Genomic DNA, 21,058 nt, shown 5'->3' with positions numbered 1-21,058 from the left:
AGAGATAGCTTCCCTTGTATAGGCGTCCCGCAATGTATAGAAACTGTCTTAAAGCTTCGTAGAAGATTGTGCCCACTCCTAACTGAGGGAGGAATTGGCCCCTCGCCAGACCACAAGGCCAAGCTCGAGCAGCGCAAAGTACGACTGGCGACGTGTTGTCACAATGCGCTAATTTCACAAAGCAGGCCTTCGAGGCGCTGCTCGGGCGCGTCCCAGCAGATGACTGGGTGAAAGGGCCCGTCTGCCTACAGCTCTCTGCAGACAGGGAGACGGAGGGCCCCGGGTCCCAGACAGGCTGACTGGCTGCTGTGACTCTGCATGCTGTGCCTTTATCTGAGCGGAGCAGCCCTGCAGATGGCCGGGGGGTCTCACGGGCAATGTCGGGGCAGATAGATCTGGGAGCCGAAGTGGAGGCGTGGGAACACGCCCAGGTGAGACAGCGAAGAACAGGGTCTGGCACAGACAGAGACCGAGGAACAGAGGCACAACGGTCGGTGACAACGGAGGGAACCTGCCTAGAAGTAATCACAGAAAGTCTCGAAACAAGGCGTTCAGGATAAAATACAAAATATGGAAAGAAAGAATGAGGCAAAAGAGGAACCAACTCAAATAAAGAAAGGAACTAACTGATGATGAAAAGATAAATGCCTAAAGTAAAAAAGAACACACTGGAGGTAAATCGACAAGAATGGGCTGAAAAGACAAGGCACGTAGAACCTGGATAGGAGATAGAAGTCACTTCATAGTTTACATTGCACTAAAATGAAAAGAGCATGCGTACACTGTGAGCTCAACCAAATTGAACTAAATGCATTTTGCTGAAGGTCATTTAAACATAGAAGGGAAGACAGAGTAAAGCAGAAGTTACAGAATTTTAGAAGTCAGATGAGTGAAAACCCTTTGTTCTTGTCATATCTTAAAAGGCTACTGACACGACAGCACAGAGTGGGACATCCGGTCATTTTACAGGCCTGGGAAAGAGTGGAGGCGCTGAAAGAGAAACCAGCCATGAATAATTAGGGGAGGAGAAGCCGCCACCACATCAAAGGGAGAAGCCCTTTAATGTGGTGGCGGCCGTGAAAAAAATACAATTGGGAGGGAGGCTGATGCGCGTGCTTGTTTGGTCACGTGATTCACGTGAACTCAAAGAAAACCGCACGAACAAAACCCTTAGTTTCACGATTATTTTGAGCACTTGAATTCTCGCTCCGCTCAATGCGCATGCGCATTGATAGGTCGCGAGACCTAAAAACGATTTGTGTTCGATTTCATAGCAGAGGAGACTCCTTGCCTCTCAATGCAGCTGAAATGACGTCTGTGCTTTCAGTTCTAGCAAATGAGACATTCTGCCTACCAAAGCAGCTGAAGCATTACAGCTCTAACAGTTTAACCCCGTCCTGGGAGGAAGCTCTCAGCAGAAAGGAGACAACGTTTCTTTTAAATTTACACAAGCAGGTAGGGGTGCAACGCCCACAGGGCTTCAAGTTACCAAAAGAAAAATGCCACCCAGTCATGTGTTTTTTAAACAGTCGTCAAATTACTTGTCTTGACACCAAATATGCTTATAAATAAATATGTATACATTACATAACTAAATATGTATACATTTGTAATGTGTCTTTTCTGTCTTTGTTCCATTTTATTATCAGTCATGGACCTTGGTTGGTCTCGGCCGATCTTGGGCTCATAATTTCTCGGACCTGATTTCTCGCCTCGGTGCCTATTCTAATCATGGGTCCCACGCTGCAACTCTGGGCAATAGCTTGCTTAGTCTCCACAACGGCCCCCAACAGCGCTAGGGATGCCTGGTTGCACCCTGGGGATGCCCAGGAGTGGACATTTCACAGGGAAAAACCAGGAAGGGTTCCCTGGCGGTATGAGTACCGCGCCAGGACACTCCGGAGTATCAGTGCGCTTTACAAGTACGGCTACATTTACATTTACATTTACATTCAGGCAGCCCTAGAACCCAATTAAAAGTGCTACTATTTATATTTGCTGTTCAAAGTATGCACAGACAAGTGCTGACAATACAGCTTTAGGTGACTGTTTATTTTTGTACCAACTGGGCCATCAAAATAATGAGCTGACAACCCTAACCATAAAACTGGAAGTTTGTTGCAAGATCAGAACATTTATTTCCTCCACCCTGATCCCTGGTTAATGCCATAATAGCAATTGTTCAACATATCTGGAACCGTATGCTGCCGTCAATAACCTGCTGAGTTAGTTCAAGTGCCTGGGAATTCACCCTGCATTCAGACAACTCACTCCTCATTCTCGCCCTTCACTTTCATGCTCACCCTGCACTCACAGTGATCACAATGCACTCACAGTGATCACAATGCACTCACACCATTCACCCTCTCACCCTGCACTCACAGCAATCTCAATGCACTCACACTGATCACCATGAACTCACATCATTCACCCTGCACTCACAGCGATCACAATGCACTCACACTGATCACCATGCACTCACATCAATCACCCACTCACCCTGCACTCACACTGATCATCATGCACTCCCACCATTCACCCTGCACTCACAGCGATCACAATGCACTCACACTGATCGCCATGCACTCACACCATTCACCCTGCACTCACAGCGATCACAATGCACTCACATTGATCACCATGCACTCACACCATTCACCCGCTCACCCTGGACTCACACTGATCCCTCTGCACTCAAAATGATCACCATGCACTCACTCTGATCACCATGCACTCACTCTGATCACCATGCACTCACTCTGATCACTCTGCACTCACAATGATCACAATGCACTCACACTGATCACCAGGCACTCACACTGATCACACGCTCACCCTGAACTCACAGTAATCACTCTGCATTCACAATGCACTTGTGCTGTTCACTCTGTGCCTCACCCTGCAGTCACACAAGCACACTACTCACCCTGCACGTATGTGACACTTCACTCACCTGTCCCCCTCACTCCTCAATGTGCATACTCACTCAAGACCATCACTAACCATACATTCATTTTTCCCACTCTGCACTTACATCCGCACCCAAATTCATATGGTCACCTCACTCACCCTGCAGTCACTCCTCTTACTCTACTCCCACACTGTCGCATCACTCAACCTGTACTCACATGGGAACTCCTGACACCCACACAGTGCAGAGGTTTAATGTGCCTGCTACAAAGAATGTGTACCATGCAGATCAAAGAACTGAGTGTGGGTAAACTATGAGTAGCGCTACAAAAAAAATGAAATGATTGCCAGAAAGGTGCTTTAGGGAGATGGGGTGCATTGTTGGTGAGTGGTAGTGAGGAAATTCATGGAGAAGGAGGAAATGGGGGAGGGGCGCCAAAACAGACGCTGCACTATGTGCGACCAGTGCTAGGGCCAGCCCTGCATGGGAATGTTAGCCCCCCCCCCCGAAGTTCAGGTCTAGTTGCGCCCCTGTACACAAGTATGGGCATGTCGTACCCCATCAAGGTTTTCGTCCTAAATTACAAAAGGACATATTTACATGCACTGCAATCCAGCCTTTCAGGGGTTTCCTTGATAGAGGTAGCTCTGTTTTTGCCCTGATGGCCTGGAATAATTCCTAAACAGATTCTTGTAAATACTGTTTTGTTTAATTTCTTTTTAATGTGATTGATGTGAGAGAATCTATTACTATTTGCAGAGAAATGTTTTTGTTTCATGCAATTTTAGATCAAAACGGGTCCACACATTTATCTTGGTGGTGTTATTACTAATCTAGGTCATGTGTAAAACAAAGCATCCTAGTAAAAAGAATTTGCGCACATTTTATCTTGGAAAGTTGTGTTTTGAGCCTTGTAATAAGCCTCTGTCATTTCACCACATCCATTCACAAACCTGCAGTTTATTAAACACTCTTATTGTGTTAAACATTATTTGCCGAATATGGCCCGTGATATGCACGTGGCAGTCGATTATGTAGTGTACCAGATTCCAGAAATTTCTGTCAGGTAGTGGGGGGGCCCAACATCTAAAAAAATTCCGCTGGGGGGCTCAACCTACAAAAGTTTGAAGACCTCTGATCTAGGGTGTTCAGACCTTGATTCACAGAGTTGTACGTGTGATCCATCTTCAGTCACACTTGTTAAGGATTTGCTGTTGATTGCCGTCTCGGGCGGGTAGTCTTGGTTGGTCGATTACTTGCCAGACCATGTCAAGCTCACTGTGCTGTTTTTCAAGGTAGTGTGCAACAAGGGGAGCATTGTCAACTTTACAATGGATGCAGCTCTCATGTGTGAGGCCTCAGGCAAGATATAGTTTGGGTCCCCCTGTTTGGAACAACTCTGATTATATCCCCCTTTTTTTGACTCACTAAAGCCGTGGTAGTGACAGACAATACTGAATTATAAGTTAAACCTTCAAAAACACAGGCTCCCAATAAGTCAAACCTTCAAGGTGCCTTGTGGTGATCAGCCAAATAGTACCAAATTAAATTAAACTAAGCATCGAGAAAGCCATTTCTTTTTCAATTTAATCCTAGATTTTCTTTTTACGTGCAACAATATTTGATGTCAAATTCAGTGTCTACCAGCTTAGTACTCCCACTGCAGGAAAACATGCTAAAGGTGACTCTATAGATGTTTAGTGGACTAGAGCATAATATTAAAACAGACACTGACAATGCCAATAGGCCTAGCTTTAAAAGAATTGTGTATGGTAATGTTGTATGGTAGATAGCATGGTAATGGATATGTATTTGTGTGGAAGCAAAGAACTGTAGAATAATTTCAGTGTAGGTTAAAAATCCATGTAGGTTAATAACTGCCTTCCTCCCATCTGTGCTGTTGCCAGAGGAAATCACCATCAATTATCTATTGATCTAAGATGATTTAATAGCATGTGTGCGCCCCTGAAAATCCTAGCTCAGGAAGCTGGATAAAAAACATAAAATGATCACAGCTGTGTGAAGGGCCAGCAGCTTCTGTGGAAGCACACAACTTCTGCCAAATCGAAACATGTACTCCTGACTCCCAACATCTGGATGGAGCCAAAGCCCCTTTGCTGGCTATTCTCACATAATTATCTAGCGACAGCAGCACTACTAAGTCACACCATAATATACACATGCACATACTGCATGAAATTATATCTTTATTTGCCAGATTTCTGTAGCAATAAAATATTTCTCCCTTCACTACTGGCCTGCTTGCTGCATCAGTGAAAACCAATGCACTGCACGGAGGACTTTCACTTTCCATCATTTAAATCCAAATACTTCTCTCCTATTTTCTCTCCTCCCGACCTTCTCTATTTATGTCTGCATATCTCGGGCCAGATAGTTACCGGTGACCCTGCCTAGTGAGACGAATGGGGTGGAGGCATAAAGAGAACAGTATAGTAAGAGACATAAAGTAGAGGGAGAAGAGGGTAGAGATAGATATGCAGAAAGATAAGTGACGTAGGTAGAGCTGTAAGGTAAATAGAAATGGGTGAGTAAGGTACTTAAGGCATAGAGAGAGATAGTGAGGTGAGGTAAAGACAAGGATGAGGTTATGTGAAAAGTAAAGTACATGGAAATGAGTTTCAGAGAGGTCAGGTGGACGAGGGTCAGTGAGGTAGAGAGAGGGATGAGGTAGAGAGAGGTGATTGAGTTATAGATATAGAAGTAGGTATAAAGAGTATCAGAGAGGTATGGAGGGATGAAGTAAACAAGATCAATTGAGTATATTGAGAGAGATAAGGTACACAAAGGTGAGATAGAGAGTAGAAGAGAGAAGGGGAAAGTAGAAGACGCGATGTGAAGTTAAGAGAAGGGAATGACACAGAAATATATATTTTAATTCAATTGCCCCCAAATTCAGGGACATTTCTGCCTCTTCCAAAGTGCAGAGATTTGTGCTGGATACAAGCCTTTATAACATGCTTACTTCAAAGGATCTCAGAAGATAGCCCTGATTTACTGCTTTGTTTGGAAAGCATGCAGGTTTGAGCACATTCAAGCGTCCCACAGACATCTGGCCATGTACACACCGTTTAACCTCATAGCTGTGCAGTACGAGTGCTGTCTTCTATCATTCTTTTGACTGCTTCACATACAGTTGCAGTTGTCGATTCCTATGGATGTTTTACAGAACCATAAGCCTATAACAGACCGGTACAGAAACTAACTAGAGAGTAGCGAGTGTTCTACAGGAAGTGCTCAGATGTCCTCAGTGGCAACTTTTTCAGGAGTTCATGGAAACTCAGAGCTGACTGAGTTCCCACTGTGACGACAATGGAATACTGTTACCACTGATGTTCTGGGTTTAACCTTACTTTTGAGCACCTAGCACAACATTTAAGCACCTGCCCTCACAAGGAAGTGAAATCAAGAACTGCGAGAATTACTGAGGGATGTGGTGTGGGGTTAAGACTCAGACCTCAACAGACCATTCCAAAGTAATCAGTACTTCAATACCAGACTGATTTTGCTTCTAAAAAGAAAAAAATACCCTGATGTCCCCTTCCCCCATGATCGAATCAACTCCTTCACTCTAAAGTTGGGTTATTGTTCGATCAGATAAGGTTTCCCCTCCTCTTCTAAATTTTCCAATTTGGACAGTACTAATTGTGAGAAATTGGGTTTCTGGTTGAGGGAGGTAAAACCACAGTCAAGCACAACCACAATCTTTGTCACGGTAAGGGAGAAGCAAGGTCCAAATAAACCTGTGCTCAACCCTCTTGCAGCCTGGCACAGAGCGGTCAGGCTTAACTTAGAGTGTAAAGGATTTATTCAGCACTTCAAACAGTAATAAAGTAAAAACACCACACAAGAAAAATTGCACACCAACTTAGAAACATAGAGCACAATTTAATAAATAAATGAAGGCCAAATTTGCAAAAATTCAATGAGTAGAAACGAAGATATGAAATTTTAAATATTTAAGTAAAAATAGAGCCAGATAGGACCAAAGCACCACTCACGGCTATCTGATTGTGGGAGAGACAGACAAAGTCACAAGTGCAGGCCAACCACGATGGAGCACGGGACCCGGTTACTTCAACTGAAAAGTTACCTTCTCAGTCCAACACAAAGAGTTCCGTATGCAGTAGAGGGGGCCGTGAGGAGCAGGGAAGAGTCACAGACAGTCGTCGATGTAGAGCCAGGAGCAGGCCTGGCATTGTGGACGTTGTTGTTGCAGCGCGAAGATCCTGTGGTCATCACAAAAGGTTGTGCTGGAGCTTCACGGTGGTGCTCCCCACGAGTGGCAGTAGTGCGAAGGGTTGGGTTGACAGAACTCCGCGTTGGTGGGCACTGCAAGTGACAAGGTTTTTGCACCAATGACTTGTGAGGAGACCAAAAACTTCAATTCAGCCTCCACTGAGGCCACACCAAGGGACTGGGACCTGGGAAGCATCACTTGGGGGTCAGGGGCTTACTCCAGCTTGATTTGAGTGCTGCTTCAGCTAGTTGAAAGCCTGTTATAATCTTGTGGCTCTAAACAGGAGGCTAGTCGACTAGCCCTTGGAGTTGCTCTGTGGCAGTCCTTCTTCCGGGCAATCTCCACAGGACTAGAAGTGTACTGAAGAGTTGGTGTCTGAGGAGCGGTGTCTAGAAGTGCCATTTTCAAAATTGTAATAAAAAAATCCAACTTCACCATAAGATAGGATTTTCATTACAATTCGAAAGACTCCAAACATGAACGGTTTACCTCATTTCCAGTTGGAAGTTACAGCTTATTAAATGTAATATGGTCATTCCAATGTTATCCTAAGGGAGAGTTAGGCCTTGCAATAGTGAAAAACGGATTTAAGAGTTGTTCACTATCAGGTCATTTAAAATCTAAAAGTACTTGTCCAACTTTTTAAATACACAGCACCCTGCCCTCTGGGCTGTCCAGGGCTTACCTTGGAGGGGTGGGAGGTGAGGTGGTGAGACTTATGTGTATTAAAAAGTAAGGTTTGGGCTTGAAAAGGTTTATTTTGCTGGGTCGAAATAGCAGTTTTAAACTGCACATGGGGGCGTGGCCAAGATGGCGGTTGTTGAGATGCGCCTCTCTGTCTGAGATACCAGGCCCACACGCCAAAAAACATCTACAGCTGAAATAGAGGGTCCGAATCGAGAGGGGATTGGCCTAGCATCTTGCTGGGCACCCCCTGTGCGAGTTAAGGTAGTTGATTGCCCCGGGACACAAAGCTGGCGGTGCTGCACCAAGGCCTGGTCGCGCATTGGGGGGGGAGCACCCAGCCTGCAAACCAAGATTCCAGGCCTGTACTTGCCTGCCACCCGGACGAGGCAGAATCGATATCGGATCCCTGCCGGTGCCTGTCCGGGACTGGGATGCGGGGCTTGATACTGGATCGAGCCCCCTCTCCCTCTGGAGTGAGCTGAGCAGCCCTACGACACCACCTGGTGTTGTGGGCTACCTGCAGAAGTGCAAAGCGGCTCTGCCAGGGCTGCAGTGAGAGCTGGAGAGAACCCAGCTGCACGGGGAGCTCCCGTGGGCACCCACCGCTAGATATTGGAAGTGAAGGCAGTGTCATCAAGGACACATTTAATCATCGGACCCCCTCCCCTCATGTGGAGAGGATGAATGACCTGCCAGAGGCTGGACTGGGACAGGCTGGGGTGAGGCCTGCATCACAGACGTCACGGCGGCTGGCGCCACACGGACGTCCTACCTTGTGCTTCCTGACCAGGAAGGCCCTTCAGATAGAGGGCACTGCGTGGTCTTCTGGCGCTCAATGGCCGTATGGGACTCAGATAAATGTAGATTTATGCATTAAGGCTACATAACGCTGCTCTAGGCGTTCTTTTGGCATCCTGTTGGTGCTCTGGGTACAACCCCATCATCGCTCGCTGGCTCGCTGGCTTGTGGCTAGGGCGACGGGGTTTAGAGGACTCAGGCCAGGCTATTGGCACAACTCCTGTGGATATTAAGCCTGGGCGGTAAATTCCGCTCTGCTCGTGGAATTTGGGTAATTTTGCGTTCCGCTGAGATCACGAAATTGCCCAAAATACTGCATTCCGCGACTTCGTGAAATGTTTTGCTTGTTCGTGTTTTAAAAATGCGTGTTCGCGAGATATTTCCCCACAAGCACGCAAACATAGAGTGCGAACAGGAAAAAAGCATCGCGAACAAGCAATTCTGCGTGTTTGCGGAATTCCTGCGTGTTCGCAGAGATTTTTTACCGTTTCGCGGAGATTTGTGGAATGCAAGTACGCAAATTCCGCCCACCCCAAGTAAATATCTGACCCCACAACAGCGTCATCCACCACTGGGCACTGTAGTTTGACACTGGAATAAGAGACAGTTGGCCTCGGTCCTACATACTTACAGATAGATTCATTAACCGAAATTGCGATCGCAATAGCTGAGAAACAGCAATTGCGATTGCAATTTCTGCTTCCGCAATTCATGAGGCAAAAAACCAACAAATTGCGAATTCGCAAAAATAAATTCGCAGAAACATTGTGGAACCCCCTTTGCTAATCTGTAACTGCGAAGTCCCACACTTTTTCTGCGAATTATGTTGCAATTTCGCAAAAAAATCGCTAATTCTATTCATCAAAAATCGCAAATAGCGAAAAACATAGAAATTTCTCTTTTTTGCGAGTCGCAATTTAAGGAGAAGTCAAACCAGGTGGTAACTATAAAGTACAATTGGCCCAAAAAAAAAAATCACAAACAGGTGCGGGATAAAACAAACACACTTAAGGAGACACAGTAGGAACATGTCACAATGCCAGGTCTCTACATCGTGGCAAGGCAGCTGAGGCTCCAGGCTGCAGCCCGGAATCGACGCAGGATCCAGGAGCGCATATTCCGGCTGCGGATCATATTCCTGGGCAAGACTGAAGAAGAGATCTACTCCAAATTCAGGCTCAATGGGGCAATGATAACTAAGCTCATCAGAGACCTTGACCCCCTGATGCAGCACCCAACAAGGAGGACCAATGCCGTGCCCACCCATGTCCAGGTCCTGTGCTGCGTGCACCTCCTGGCCTCAGGAAGCTTCCAGGGGATAGTTGCAAATGCAGGGGGGATCTCCCAAAGCACCCTGTCACGCTGCCTACGGAGTTTACTGGACGCCATGCTGAGCCGGACACATCACTACATAACCTTCCCAACAACCCAACAGGACCTAACCCAAACAAAACTGGACTTTTACAACACCGCCCAATTCCCCCATGTAATTGGCTGCATTGACTGAACCCACATCCACATCTGTCTACCCGCTGAGACAGAATACATCTACCGGAACCGCAAGTCCTACCATTCACTAAACATTCAGATGGTCTGCAATGCGAAGACCATCATCACCGACATTGTGGCACGCATGATTCGTTCATCTTCAGGCACAGCTGCATACACACCCGATTGGCCAGGGGTGACTTTGGCGAAGGACATCTCCTAGGTAAGTACACATGCCCACATACAGTATGTCAAGACCATGTAGCTGCGCATAACAGGCACTGACCCTCTGCTCCTATCCTTCAGGTGACAGCGCCTACGGCCTCCGTGAGTACCTCCTCATCCCATACCTGAACCCTGCTACACCACAGGAACGGCGTTACAATGCTGCACACATTCACACAAGAAATGTCATTGAGAGGACATTTGGGAGGTTAAAGAGCTGATTCCGCATCCTACACAAGACTGGTGGGGCCCTCAAATACCAGCCTGAGGTCTGCTGCCGCATTGTGGCCGTGTGTGCCATACTCCACAATATTGCCACCAAGCGGAAGATACCTGCGGAGATCTCTGGTAGTGAGCCCGAGGGGAACAACCGTCCACCTGCACATGTGCATCATGCACGCGGGGAGAATCCTGCAGAAAGACACAGGCGCTGCAACAACATCACACTGAACTATTTCTAGTGCACCCATACCCCTCACACACTCATGCATGCCACATGAAATAATGACATGAGGAAGATTTGTTTTCAAAATAAATTGCTATTCTTATTTTCAGGAAGATGTAGAGGTTTTTTGATTTTCAAACAACATAACTACTGTATTTCGTCATTCAGCCTCTTGTATGCAGAGCAGGCGTGCTTGGTACATCAGCATGGCACTGCTGCTAATGTTCAGTCATTCACTGGCGCCTCCTGCCGGACGCACCCTGTCGCCTCTCCGACTCATCGTTGGGAGTGTCCGGGCGTGATGCTGCACTGGGCCTAGTACTGCGGCGCCTTTCGGGTAGCACTGGCACAGACAAGCTGCTCAGGCTCGATGTGCTCTCACTGGCATCATCATACCCCCCCTTGCATGGCCATGGCCACACACCTCTTGGTGTTGAACTGCAGTGGTGACCTGCTCCAGGGCCCTTGCTACATCTTGGCAGCATTGCACCATTTGAATTTGAATTGCCAGTGACCGGCGCGTCAGTTGGGATGTTGCATTCCCTATCAGGTGGTTGGAGCGGGTATATGCCGATAGCCGGGTCAGCAGGTGGCGTCGGCGGGTGATGTCCTGCTGCACCACCATCAGTTGGCTGTTCTCTTTAACTGCAGCCATTAGCTCCTGCACACTCTCGGTAAGCTAGTTTACATTGCGTGCAGTTTTGTGCAGCTGCAGAGCATGGCTGCCTTGTGCTGTGCCTGCTTGCGGTGCACAGCTAGCATCCGGGCTTCGATCCCCAGACCTAGATCTTGGGCCCGTTGCTCCCTGTCAGCTCGTGTGGCCACGGTGTGCTGCTGCCTCAACCAGCCGCTTGCCTGCGAACGCACAGTGGCTGTGCGGCGTGTCTGCCTCCTGGGTGGTGGTGGGGCCTGTTCCACTGCCATGTATGACACCTGGGGTGGTTGCACTCCTCCTGTGGCTGCAGGGGTGGCCCTGTCCCTTAGGGAAGGTGGTGGTACTGGTGCAGGTGCAGGTGCCTGTGACTGTCCAGCTTGTGGGGCTGGATGGCTCTCTCCCTCCGTCTCCTCTGGGGTCTCCTCGATATGGAGTGCCTCACTATCTGTGGTCTCAGCATCTGCAATGTGAATGAGTGCATGATTAATTATATGAATCTTGCACATGGGATGTTGCAACATGCATGCAGGCTTGCATTCCCTGACTGGCTTTAGGGATATGTTTCACTTGACAGTTCTGGCTGTGTGTGGCTATCAGGGAACATTTTCACACTACAGGTCCCACAATGCAATAGGGCGTTTCTGATGTGCAGGGACTGCATTACTGGGGTTATCAGATGGCTTGCTCTGGGGGCATGGGCATTGTTAGGGGACGGGGTCGCAGTTGCATAACTCTTACCTTGTGATTGTTGTGTGGGTCGGGAGGTGTCCAGCTGAGTGACCCCCACGCAGGCTGCAGGGTTGATGGTGTCCTCAACCAAGTCCTCGAGAGGTGTGTTGGCGGAAACTGTGGAGTCTCCTCCTCCCGTGGCCAGTCTCTTCCCCAGCCTCTCTGCTATGCGTTCCTTGGCACGGCCTCTGAGGTCATACCACCTCTTCTTAAGGTCATCGATTGACCGCTGGGTCACTCACTCCTACGGTGTTTACCTTCGCCCTGATGCGCAGCCAAAAGCGTCTTTTGTCAGCCTGGGGCACCCTCCTGGATAGCTTCCCGTAAAGCTTGTCATGGTCCCTGCTGACTCCCTCAATGAGGAACTCCAGCTCCTGTTCAGAAAACTTGATTTTTCTTTTCCTGACAGTTTCACTGGATCCTGCTGCTTCCTGGGACATTGTGGGATCAATGTATGTTCTGTTGTGGGGCTGTAGGGTGTGTCTCCTAGAGCTGAGTGATGTGCCTCCTCCTCTCTCCAGCTCTGTGTTCCAACTGAGTAAGGGAACTGCCTACTTCCTGGTTGTGATGTCATCATTTTGCTCAAAATGCGACTTCCCGTTTTTGCGATCTCGCAATTTGCGAGATCGCTATTTGCGAACTCGCAAATTGCGAAATCGCTATTTCTGTTTGGGAAAACTGCTGATTCTGTAAATTTTATGCGATTTTAGGAAATTCGCATTCTGCGATTGTGGCCAATTGCAAATCGCAATTTTTAACCGCATTTTTTTATGCATCCCATTCTGCGAATTTCAACTAGCAATTCAGTATTTTTCACTAATTGAAATTCACAGAATGGGTGCTTGATGCATCTGGGGGTTAGTCTTCATTGAACTGTGAGTGCGAAGGTGGATATCAGCCTCATATCTTGTATTGACAGAATCCTCATCCATATCACCTACAGAACCCAAAGGCCTTCTTCCTAGCATGGCAGGCTCCATCTCTATAATTGTTTAATCCTGGGGTTATACCTTTCGGTCTCCCAACTGCCATCGAGGTACCATCTCAATTACACAGCGGACTACTCACCAATATCGCTGTGAGACCACAAGCACTTGCAAGCCATGGCCACAGGAAAGGGGATGAAAGACCATTCTGTGAAGGATATGCTACCCAGTTCTCATACAGAAGGATACTCCCACGTTTGGGAGCAGTGGAAACAGCAGACTCTGACGGATCCGAAGCTCCGCTCACCCGCCCCTTTATCGAAGCCCTTTTTACCTCTTTAAGAGAAGACCTTCAGGCAATGAAAAAAGAGTTTTCAAACGATCTTAAGAAGGTCTGTCAGGCCATAGATGCCCTTGATGACAGGGTGTCCATGCTACAGGGTCATGAGTCGAGCATAGAGGAAGATATCGAACAACTCCAACAAGAGATCTTTCACCTACAAGACCAACACCTGGATTAACAGGCTTATGCAGAGGACTTGGAAAATAGATTGCGCCATAATAACATTTTATTAGTGGCATCCCATCTGGCACAGAGGGTACGGACATCACGGCGTTTGTGACTGACTTCTTTTGCACAATCTTTGAAGCATCACCGGAGTTCACAATTAAATTGGACTGCACCCACTCAAGAGAGCTAGCCAGTCTCCCTTTGCCGACATCTTGACGTGCGTCCATAAATTCCCCTTGAAAAAATGCATTCTTCAAATGGCCGAGATGACCACCCAATACAATTCTAAGGGCACAAGCTGATCCTTTACCAGGACCTGGCCACATCTACTCTCCAAAAGTGTAGCGCTTTTTACCCAATTACTTCTCATCTCCGGTCCACTGGCGTGTCCTACTCTGGGGACACCATTTTCGTCTGATCTTTTGACACAATGTGTTGTAATTATCCCTTTAAGTACTGATGATGCATTCAATAAAATGTAGAGTGCATCATCAGAACCCAGGAACAGTTGTACTGGAGGATCCCTTTACGATCTGTTGCCTGCCCGTGTCCTCAGGTGGTTGCCTAATAAAGAGACGTTCCTGTCACCTTGTGTGATCTCTAATTACTTTAATATTGGCGGCGACTAACTGGCACCACCAATTGAACTGTAAGAGCGATGAGGACACACAATGCTTCAACCTACTGATTGGTAATCTCTAACCTGGGCGGGTGAGTTATCATATGAAGGTCAGCTGTGTTGTGGCCACGAGATTGCGATTAGCAGAATGTAACTTTAGTTTTATGCTGAAATTTGCTTAAGAGACTTGTTTTTTCAACTAACTGTGCACACGTGAGTTGCTTTAAAAGCAAACTCACCGTGTGTTAAAGAGAATTGTACTTCACTTGACGGTGCGCATGTGAGTTATTTCAAAAGTAAACTTAACGCATGTTAAGGAGACTTGTATTTCACTTGACGGTGCTCACATGAGTGATTCAATTTAGCTCAAGTAATTTCTCTAGCCCCCACGTCTTTTAATAAAGATCAGACAAAGTCGTTCCTTGGACTCTCAGAATATCATTCTAAATTCATCAGGAATTTAGCTATTTCATGTATGCCAACAATTGGACACTTTGATGTAACTAAAAAAAAGGTGCTGTTCTTTCCCAAATGTGTGATGGTCAGGAAAAAATTGTGGGTTTTGCTTCACGTTCACCTAAGGGAGTGAAATAACGTTACATCATTATTGAACGTGAGGCGTTAGCTTGCATGTGGGACATCAATCACTTCAGATTCTATCTTTGGCGTTTACTTTCTTAGTCAGAAGTGATCACAAACCTTTGGTTCACACGTTTGCATGTAGAAAAGTTGAAATCACCACCCCCAGGATCAAGAGGTGGATTGATAGTTTGTGGGAATATAAATTTACTGTTGAATATTTACCTGGTTTAAAGAAGGTTCCCACAGATTTTCTTTTGAGAATGCCTCTAGACAAAGCTTGTACCAACAATGTGGACAATTCTGTGTTGTAGGTTAAAGAACCAGTCAGAAAAGGAGTTAAATTTGGCTAAAGATGAATCAAGAAAAACTGATGGATTTTGTAGTAAATGGTTGGCCTGCTTTGAGTCTTGTTCCCCAATGTGCGAAAAGTTTCTGGAATTTCCGGGATGAACTAAGCATTTTTTTTAAAGAACCTCTATAGAGGTGATCGACTAGTTCCACCTTCCAAGTTATGTCATAAAATTATCAATCTTGCACACGAAGGCCATCTTGGTCGCACTTTAACCAAGTCAAGAATCAGAGAATCTTATTGGTGGCCTGATCTTGATCGTCATGTTGAGGATTTTGTTAAAGACTGCACTTCTTGTGCTAATAATGTGAAATAGAGGAAGATAAGAGCAGCCCCTCTTTCACCTGTTGAGCTTCTGGAACGACCGTGGAAGAAAGTGGCTTTAGATATTGTGGGTCCGTTTGACATTCTAGCACCTAATGAAAAGTTTGTTGTAGTTCTTGTGGATTACACATCAAAATGAGTTTCTGCATGTTGTATGAATTCGATTGTCACCAAGAATATCATTGAGTTTTTAAAAGATATTTTTGTATACAAAGGCATTCCTGACATAATTGTCACTGATAATGCTGTACAATTTACTTCTTCAGAAATGGATGAATTTTTTAGAAATATTTCTAATTTACTTCTTCAGAAATGGATGAATTTTTTAGAAATATTTCTATCAGACATCATCGCACTGCACTTTATTTTCCACAAGCCAACGGGCTTGTTGAGCATGAATAGGTTGGTAAGAGCCATTGCGCAGTCTGCTGTGAATATGAATGTTTCATTAAAGTCTCTTTTAAGAAAAAAACAGTGGGCACACAGAAACACACCTAACAGTGTTTCTTCTAAAAGGCTTAGAGGTAGACTAGCTGGAACTAAACTCACACCATTATGGTAACGTGGGAATAAAAGCTTGGTTTCTGACCAGAAAATAAAAAATTATCAAACTACGTACAAAAAAATATATGATACAAAATCTGGCAGCTTACACGTCCAGCGCTCATGGCGCTTCCCATAGACACTACGATTGCTCACACACACTCCCATCCTGATGACAGCAGATATTAAGCTTCTCACCCTTATTGTGAAGGGTTGGAAGAACAATAGTTACTTACCTGTAATCTGTGGTTCTCCAGTATTGGTGCCTTTCATAGATTCACATGCCTGAATCATTCCCCGTCGTCGGAGTGGGAGTCCCACGGTACATGAAAAAGCAATAACTATGCACATAATAACCAAAAACCTTGGCAGCATCGAACCAGGAAGTAAAGTATCCCAAAGCTACAAGGAAAAAAGTTCCACATCTATGACTATCATAGTTATTATACATAGTCCAAACTGCAGCCAATCAGGCGACAGCACCCACCAGAATGTTCTCCTCAGAGGCTCAGGCTCTCAGATTTTCTCGCACAAGAGTGTAACCAAGAGATAAGAGCATAAACCAGCCTCTGAGGGGAGGTGGGCGGGTTGCATGTAAATCTATGAAAGACACCAATGCTGGAGAACCACAGATTACAGGTAAGTAACTATTGTTCTTCTCCAGTATTGGGGTGTCTTTCATAGATTCACATGCCTGAATCAGAGTAGATAGCAGTACCCAAATTATGCTTGAAAGACGCTATTTGTAACATAAACATGTGTATAGAAAGCATATGCAATATCATACTAAGAATGCTATAATTATGCCTAAAGACATGCAAGCTTGCAACCATAGGGCAATGCTATTATATAATAGGCATGATAGTAAGCGTCTGAGAAGCAGTACAGAGGAGGAGGGAAGAACAGAGGCTCACCTTATTTTAAAAGATTGCGGAGAACCACTTGTCCCACTGATGTATTAATAGCGGTAGAAATCCAACGAGCTATGGTCTGTTTTGACACTGAATGTCCTTGCCGTATTCTTCCGCAGGCAACAAACAATTGATCAGTTTTACGAATCGTAGAGGTCCGTTGTAAATAGAATTTGAGACATCTTCTGATGTCAAGGGTATGCAACGCCCTTTCCACAGGGGATTGCGGATTAGGAGAGAAAGTCTTTAAAATGACTGGCTCGTTGAGATGAAAGTCCGAAGGCACTTTTGGCATAAACCTGGGATTAGTGCACAGCACTACTGATTTGGAAGTGAACTGAAGAAAAGGTGAATTTATGGTGAAAGCTTGAATGTCGCTGACTCTTCTAGCTGAAGTTAAGGTCAATAGTAGAGACACCTTCCAGGATAGAAACTTGAAATCCACTATATGAATAGGCTCAAAGGGGTGCTGCATGAGTTGCACTAGTACCACATTGAGATGCCAGGATGGAGGTGGACGCCGCATAGGAGGAAACATTTGAAACAGTCCTTTAAAGAATTGCTAAATGATCCTAGCCGAGTAGAGAGAATTGGAACCATCTTACTGGAACCTTGAAATGGCCGCCAAAAACACATTTAAAGTGGAATGAGAACGGCCTGACCTTGCCAAATGTAAGAACGGTAAAATCTGCTCAGGTTTTGCTTGAATCGGATTAATATTGGCAGATTGACACCACATGCAGAATCTTTTCCATTTAAGTCTGTATGTCTTTATCATGACAGGTGCTCGAACATTAGCTAAGACTTCCTTACAATTCGAAAGGAATATTTAAATGAGCGAATTCAAGGTGCTAATCTCAGAGATGCAGGGTCCGGGTGGCAGATCTGTCTGTTCTGAATGGACAGGAGGTTCGGTATTGGTCGAAACTTAATGGGATCGCATTCTAATAGAAGGAGAAGTTTGGCGAACCAGAACTGGCGAGGCCACCTGGGAGCAATGAGAATCAGGTGACAAGGCTCTCTCTTCATGATCCTGAGAACTCTGGAAACCAACGGTATCGGAGTATAAGCTTAAGCATATATTCGCAACCAATTCATCGAAAACGCGTTCCCCTGAGATTCCTTGTGGGGAAGTCAGCTTGCAAAGAATAGGCATTTGATGTTCTGATTGGTTGCAAATAGGTCTAGATCGGGATGATCCCACTCTTGAAAGACTCGATCTACTGACAGCTGATGTAGTTCCCATTCGTGAGTGGATGCCGTGGATCTGCTGAGGGAATCCGCCAGGGCATTGGAAACTCCTGGATACGTGTATTGCCGATAGGCTGATCCTGTGCCGTATCGCCTAGTCCCAGATTTCTTGGGCTTGTTGAGAGAGAGGGCAGATCTTGTTCCTCCCTGCGTGTTCAAGTAGTGTATTGTCCGTCCGTATTAGTAATGAGGCTCCTAGAATGACTGTTCGAAAGGATTTTAGGGCAAAGAAGATGGCTTGCAATTCCAGCAGGTTGATATGCCACTTCCATTGTTGGAGGCTTCATTTGGTAACATGTTGATATATGGCGAAATGTCCGACCACATTTGCCTGTCGTACCGACCCAAGATGGCTAGTGAATTAGCCGCAGGGACTGTCGTCACTGCCATGGTGGAGACCCTTTTTCCAATTGAGTCTAATCGTCTGCCATCCCTGTCAGGTGGGGCTGTGATCGGAGAAGAAGGATTCCTTGCCCGTCTCTGTGTAGCTTGCACAATTACAGAGTCAGTCTTTTGTTGACCTATGAGGCATGCCTGTGAATTGTCTGGCGCTTTATGCTTTTTGTCGAGCCGGGGCAAAACTGGAGGGATGGCCGGCAGGAGTTGTCATGACCTTCAATCCCTTCTTCCAGATAAAATCAATAATGGGGATAGTGTGTATCTGCTGCCTTGGTTGATCCTTGAAATCGTAAAGGAAGCATTCATCCTTCTTCGTTTCCATGGGCAGAAGGAACCTTTGCGTTGCCTTTTCCATGAGGACGTGGAAGCCACCGATGTCCACTGGAGGAGGATCAGTGGGAACTGGAGTTGAAGGAGATGGAGTTTGAATTTGGTATTCGTCCCACTCGGACATAAGAGATCTATCATCCACTTCTCCTTCCTCCCTATCATCATCAGATGAATTTGCATCAGGAGAATGATGCAATGGCACCGGAGAAGGTGTGTAGGAGACCTGAATGTTGAGGTGGAAGCTTGAGGTACAGGTGTCGGTGGAACGGACTTTGCCGATTCAGATGGAGGAAACCGATGATAATAGTTGTCTACCATATATTGAAGATTGTTCAGCAGAGCTAGAGGCATCTGAGCTGTAGTTATAGTATCCGGAGGTGGGGCAACAGGCACAGGGGAAGACTGTTCATCCTATTCATCCTCCTGATATTTAATGAACAATTCTGAAGGGCTTCTGGCTGTGCTAAACATGTCATCTACTTCAGAGTACTCCTCACTCTCCTCCGAATCCAGTAATTACTCAGGAATCTGAAGAGGTACCTTAGTTGGAGAGAAATGCAATAGAGACGGGGGCTCCAGTGTAGAACCACGTCTCTGCAACAAAGAAGATGCTGTCGTAGAAGGCATAGATGTTGCCGTAGCTGTAGATGCTGACCAGACCTGCAACTCTGTGCAAGATGATAATTGCAGCGTCGACATGGGGGCCGTCGACGGAGTCAGTGTCGATTGAACTGCAGTCAAAGGTGAAACCGCCGACGACGAGGTCGTTTTCGACGACGAGCCTGCCATCGAGATGAAGCCGAAGACATAATCATCTGTGGCCTCGGTGACGAGAAGGTCACTGTCGATGTAGAAGTTACGTCGACGGTGATTTTCGGCGACAAAGAAGTCGTCGTCGACAACGGGGTCTTTTTCTAAGGTAAATCCTCCTCAGAAGGCCATTTTGAAGCCAGAGACATCATTGTCTTTCTCGGGTGCGTGGAAGGCAGAGACTTGCCCTTAGAAGGTGGAGCAGCCTTTTTTTTTTTATAAAATTTTTATTTTGTAGTATGCAAGGTGAAAATAGAAAAGGGGAGGGGAACAGAGCAAGGGGATCAAGAAAGAGAAAGGAAAGAAGAACAGGCGACATTCCGCCACAGATCCCCACACAGGGGGTGCCAAAAAAGGAACATGTTCGCAAAGGGAGGGGCAATAGAGCATCAAAATCCACATCAAAGATGGGGTAGCCAGGTAAAGCAGCGGAAGCGCGGACATGAAGGCCCGTCCACCGCAGTGTCCAAACCGTGCCCGGAACTCCAACAGTAGATGCATTGTCCCCAGCCGGGAAGAGCAGCCCAAGCCCCATCTGAGACATAGCGTCCGTTCCGAGGGCACAGCAAGTCGCAACAGGAGAGAGAAAAAAAGAAAAAACGTCCCCAACTACCCCCCCCCTACCCTCCGTCCCTCCCCAACACCCATCTTCCACCCAGTGGTGGCGACCAGCATTCACACAATCCACAAAGTCACATCCGTAATCAAATTTGGAAAAGATGAAGTGCCCGCAGCGCTGACGGACAAACTGCCGAAGGCAGGCCTCGGGACAAAAACCTCACCAGGGGGCCCCAATTGCACATAAAGTTTTTAAAATTCCCCAGGAAGATGTCCGAGAGACGCTCCAAACTCAACAAACGCCACAGCCGGGCATGCCACAATGGAGACAGCGGGGGCAGACGGGCTTTTCCAAGCGGTTGCCAAAGTCAACTTAGCTGCCCCCAAACATAACCACATAATGCGCTTATCCGCCCTAGTCTGGTGTTCAAGCAATGGGTCCCTAAGGCCTAGTAAAACAAAATCCATGGAATCGGGGAGCGGGTAACCCAGAATATCTTTAATGTGGGAGAGAATCTCGGTCCAGAATGGCCGGATGGTGGGACAGTCCCACCATATGTGGCTAAAGTCCCCCAACATCCCACAGCCTCGCCAACACCTATCCGAAGCCGTTGGAAATATGCGGTGTAGTTTAGATGGATATAAATACCAGTCGAAGAGGAGCTTCATACGGGCCTCCCTGAGGTCGGTAGAGTGGTTATGCGCCGTCACGTCCCGCCATAGGCTCCTCCACTCGTTGTCGGAAATGT

Source organism: Lissotriton vulgaris, chromosome 7, assembly GCF_964263255.1.
Source record: "Lissotriton vulgaris chromosome 7, aLisVul1.2, whole genome shotgun sequence".
Taxonomy (NCBI): Eukaryota; Metazoa; Chordata; class Amphibia; order Caudata; family Salamandridae; genus Lissotriton; species Lissotriton vulgaris.
This window is presented reverse-complemented; position numbering follows the sequence as displayed.